The sequence below is a fragment of the Mercenaria mercenaria genome, chromosome 7, assembly GCF_021730395.1.
Source record: "Mercenaria mercenaria strain notata chromosome 7, MADL_Memer_1, whole genome shotgun sequence".
NCBI lineage: Eukaryota > Metazoa > Mollusca > Bivalvia > Venerida > Veneridae > Mercenaria > Mercenaria mercenaria.
In genome coordinates this window covers 79,444,103-79,450,102 of record NC_069367.1, presented here as the reverse complement: position 1 = coordinate 79,450,102, position 6,000 = coordinate 79,444,103, and positions in this window count along the sequence as shown.

Here is a 6,000-nt window from a genome sequence, read left to right as displayed (position 1 = left end):
TATGATAAATTATACCTATATGCTAAAAACCTAGAACAATCTAAATATCAGGATTTAATAAATCACTTAAATGAAATTGCAAAAAGAAAAATTTAAATAGATCCAAATGAAATACTTGAATATTCGGCTGATCCCAACCAAATTGAACCCTGTGAGAATCTTGAATCAGAAAAACAAAAAGTAGTAATATTTTATGATTTTGTGTGTGAAGATAAAAAGGTTCAGAATGAAATAACAAAATACTTTATTCAAGGACGTCACAAAAACGGTTGTGTTATTCATTTAAGTCCGTCTTACTATAAAGCACCAAAAAATATCCGTATAAACTGTTCACATTATATTTTTTTGAAAGTCCAAGTAAACGGGAAAATGATATGATTTGTAATGAACAAAATATTAACCCTAACTCTTTTGCTAATGCAACAAAACAAAAATATGATTTCTTATATATTGACAAACCATGGAAGTTTTTAAGAAAAAACTTTACAGGAATTATATAGATGGGAGTTTTTAATGATGTAAAACAAATAAGTGAACCTGGCAGTATAAGTAAAGTTAAATTTGATATTGATTTAAGTGATTATGCTACTAAAACACAATTCAAAAAACTTAAAAAAGAATCGGAATCATATCTTCACAGAAATAAGGAACTTGATAACACAATGAACAGAGCATTAGATATGGGAGGTAATAACCTTATAAACCTAGGAGATCCAGATAAACCCAACGATGCAGTTTCAAGACGGTTTGTGTTTAAAAAAGTTCAAAGTGTAATAGATGACTATAATCTTGAAGACATCAAATCTATAAAACAGACATTAGAAGAAGAAGTAAAGAATACTGAAGATTTAAAGACTTAAAAAACAATTCATTATTAATAGTTCAATTACAAGGTAAACTCGAAGAAGAAATGAAAGCTATGGTTGATTCTATTAAAGAACTTGAAGAGAAATCTGATTTGACAGATGACAACATAAAAGAAGTATTCAGAACCAGTGTTGAAAAGTTATACAATCAAGTTCAGGAAATAAATGATTAAACATGGAGAACTAAAAGACAAGATTATTGAAGCCGAGAAAAAGTTACAAAATATGTATAAGTTAGAAATCAGAACAGAAATAAATAAACTAGATACTGACTTTACAAAAAAACACCAAGATTTACTCGATACATTTTCAAATAAATTTGCAGAATGTAAATCTGAACTGGAAAAGGCAGCTTCACAAAGAGGTGATGACCATGACAAAGCATTAGATAACCTTAAAAAAGAGCTTAATTCTAAAATAGAAGATTTTAAGATACAACTTCGAATTTGGATTAGTACTGTTGACACACGTCACAATTCAAAGTATGCAGACTTAAATACACTTACAGGTTTATTACAAAAAGATATGACGCAGCTTAATGCTGAAGTTGAAGAACATAAAAATGAACTGGACTTTGTAGTTGAAAAATCAGTTAAACAAGGAGAATCAATTACTGCTAATGCTAAAGCAATTAACATAATTAATGATCAGCTAGAAAATTTTAAGAAACAACTTCGGATCTTGATTAGTACTGTTGACACACGTCATAATTTAAAGTACGTGGAATTAAGTACACTTACAGGTTTATTACAAAATGATATTAATGAATTTAATGATAAAATTAAAAAAAATAATAAATGATCTTGACTCTGTAGTTGAAATATCAGCTAAACAAGGAGAATCAATTACTACTAATACTCAATCAATTTCTACCAATACTGAAGCAATTAATATAATTAATGATCAGCTGGATGCATATGATAAACAAGGCGTTGTTTTTGAAAGAAGAATAGACAATATATATCATGAAATTAAAAGTTTTGGTGAAGTTACAACAAAACGAGTTGATGATTTAGCTGAAGTAATTCTCCAACATGAAAATAAATTTTCAGAATATAAATCTGAACTAGAAAAAGTAAGGCGCGAAGTGTTTCTTTTTGAATACAAAAGTAAAGATGATTATAAAATATCACGCGACGGCCTTAAAAGATATTCTCACATATCAATATTAATGAGAAAGTATTATGATAGCCATGGTGTCTGGATATTATCGTTATATACTTTGTTGGATTTGGATTATATTAAAGGGAAAGGCCTGGTTAATGTGGGCTACTTAGATTTATTTAATTTGGAATCTGGAAATATCGTAGATTATAAAGATTTTATAAACATAAACCAAGAATATAAACAAGCTGTACCGGATGTACCTTTAAAAGGTGTGCTTTCAGTCAAAAAAGCCGGAATTTAAATAATAGATACTAGGTTTTATTTAAAGTCAACTCAAAGGGGGAAGCATGCCCAATATCACGTTTAGTTTTTAGGTGGTGGCGAGAGGGTTTTTTTGGTGAATTTCCCTCCGGGAGTGCAAATATAACACCCGTGGTTAGTGACATCAGTAACATTAGTAACGATTATGAGTTAGATATGTTCAATGACAATCCGTCAGTATCTGTGTATGAGAAAAAAAATCAAAATTTATTTAACAGAAAAGACAATGTTTGACATTAATCCTTATAACGGCGATCCAACATCCTTCGATACAGGATTTTATCTTTTGCCGGGTAGTTATGTCAAATTCTACATATTGGAGGAATATATAAATTATAAAGAAAGTAAACTTTTGAATTAAAACATTATTTAAAGTTTTAATTAATTACTGTGTTTTTTTTTAATTGGAATAATTAATATAATGGGAATATTCAATAATATAAATGAAAAAGTAAGTGAAATAGAAAAACAAATAATAAGAAAACCTCCATTGATTTTAACATCTGCAACAGAAGACGTTGCTGGATTATTTCAATGGAAAGTTGATAATACTAGTCCTGGTTTAGTTCAAAATGGTCATAATGTAACAATTAATTTTAATTGCATTTTGATTTTTCTTGTTGATGCAATTAAATTAGATAAAGGAGAAGCTAAATTACAACTAAAAAACAAAGAAAATATAATTCTTCAAAGTTACGATGTAAAAAATAACAGAAAAAATGAATCTATTTCTATTAATTATGCAAATGAATTTAAAATGAATGATGTTATTTATATTAATTCTTTAAACGTTATGAATATTCAGTTAACAATTTATAGTTCTATAATTTAAGAATAAGCTAATGTATCAATACCATTATCAAGAATATATCTTTTATCGTCATAACATGATAAAGATGTTTTATTTATAACATAACTGGAAAGATTATGCTTATCAGAACGAATAACTTTAAAGGTGTGATTACTTAGGGTTGAATTAAACAAAGTATCTTTGTAATTTTTATGAACTATTGTTTTCTTAACAACATGCTTTTTAATTCCTTTATATTTTTTAATGTTAACTTCATTTTGTAATAAATATGAATACATTTTACTTCTTAATCCAACAAATTCAACAATGGGAATGCCAGCAGCTTCATCTTTGAATTTTCCAATTATTTTTTTATTATTGTCGAAATAAAATTTTGAATTACTATCGTAATCATTATTATCAAATAAATCTTTGTCCTTATAAAAATCCTCATATGCATCTTTGGTTTTTATTTCATAACATAATGAATCAGTATTAGTGAATAAAAGCTTTGCTGAGCTTCCATACTTTTCCTTAATGTAATTATAATGAAAATCATACATTAAATATTTTTATAAATCTAGAATGCACATTCCAACATAACAAGGTCTGTTTAATAACAAACTTTCTTTTATTCTATGAATACCAAATAAATTCTTGTTCAACATCGTTGAACTAACAAATGAAGGTTTGGCAATATATTTTAATAAAAGGTTTTCATCATGAGTTAATTTAATATAAACCCTCTTGCGTAAATTCTCCATCGTCTTACCGAATACAAAGTTGTTCATTAACTTAAAAAAGTCCTTTTCAAATGAATTTTTTTGCTTTAGATCTTTTTTGATTATTAAAATTAATATATTTTTTCAACCAAGGACTTTCATCAAAAGTTAATATTTTGTGTATTTTTGTTACTTTTAACCCTAATTGTGTATATAGCTCAAGATTTTTATAATGAACTACATAATTTTGTTTTTTCATAAAAGTTGGAACTAATTTTTTTACATTACTTTTTCCTATTTCAAATTCTTTTTCAATATTTTTACTATAATTTGAAAGCCATTCGTCTGGTATTTTGATTTTTTTCAGGAGCTAAAGGATAATCATTATGTACAGTATGTAATTCTTTTGGATATTCAAGATCACATTCAACTATAAAGTTAGTTTTACCTTTTGCAATTAATTTCTTGAATTGTTTTTCGGATATAAATTTAAAGTTTCCAGAGGGCAAAGGTCGGCACATGGCCCAACCGTAAAGATTATTGGCGTCGAGGTACATAATGTATTTAGATTCTAATTCAGGATCATAATCTCTCATATATTTATTGTTTGCTTTACTGTATCTGTTTGAAATATAACTTATTCCTCCTCTCAGTCCCTTTTCAATAAAAAGATACATATCAATATCAGTTATTAAATCCAAATTTATTCCAGTCATTTTTAACATTGCATCCCAAGCCAAACCAGGACTACTAAAATAATGGCAAGGATCTAATTTGTAGTACTCTAAACATAGTTTTCTAAAATTTTCGAATATATCAGCTAAAAGTAATACGTCAGTTTTTAAATATAGATCATGATATTCTCCCATTGTTTTAATTTTAAATTTATTCCAAACATTTTTAGCATGTTCATATTCTTCATTAGATATGTGTGGTTCATTTAAAATTGAATAAAATCTTCTTTAGGAGGTAATTTTGTTTCTTTGAATTATTTAAATGAATCCGTGTAATCATATGAATAAACACCTTTTGTTTTTAATAATTCTAGTGTAACCGAAGGTTCCAGCTTCGCTATATTTTTATCAAATTCTTGAGATAAATATTTAAATTCTGGAATATTTTTTACTAAGTTATCCAATGATTGAGACATAAATTGGAATGAATCAATAAAGACCAAGTCGGAAATCATAAATGCCATATATCTTTCCATATTGTTAGGAATAACATTAATTTCTTTTTTGAATTTCCCTATTTGTTGCATAATACAATGACCGTCATAACCTCTTAAATTATGAAAAATAACAGGAATTTTGTGTGTTAGTCTAAAATTAATGTTACATTCTGAGTGAGCACTTCCTCTGAATTTTCCTGTTATATGACAGTGATCACGTACTTTGATTGAATCTTCTATATATTCTTTTTCACAAATGTGACAAGATTTCTGCTTTTTAAATTCAATTTCGTCTTTTTTAGACATTCTTAATTCTTTGTTTAAGTGCTCTTTAAATATTTCTTTACAATATTCCTCTTCCTCAAGCATTTTTTCAATAAACTTATCAACTGCATTAGGTCCTCTATAAATCTGGGTTGGTTTAGTTTATTTATCGTCATAACAACAAACAACTTTATAGCCGTAACCACAATCTATATGATTTTGATATGGTTCAGTAAATGAAGATTCAGGTGATGGTAAAGCAGTTAAAACTTTCTTAGTTATTGATTCAAAATCAGCATAAATTACAAAAGGTACTGCTAAACCTTTATGATAATTTTTAAATTGTACTTTACTTCCCTCTTTTGGCATTTTTACGGCTTGGGTACCATTAATAGCTAAACAATGTGGTATGTGTTCATTTAATATTCTTTCTTGAGTAAAATGCTGCAGGCAGCTTTTACAAAAATGTTTTTTATTTGCATGTTTTGTTTTGTTAAACATTAATCTATTAAAGTCTTTTATCCAAACATAATGGTTTATCTTATCTTTATTAATTAATAACATATCACAGTGTTCTTCTTATTGATATTTTGATATGTACAATGGATAAATTCCCGTAGGTTCTTCATAACCAAATATATTAAATGATTTTCATTTAAAACTTCTATTTTAGGTATTTGATTTAATGTAACAGGAAATCTTATTCCTTTATAATTCAGTTTTTCTATATGTTTTTTATATTTTGAAATTTTTTGAGGA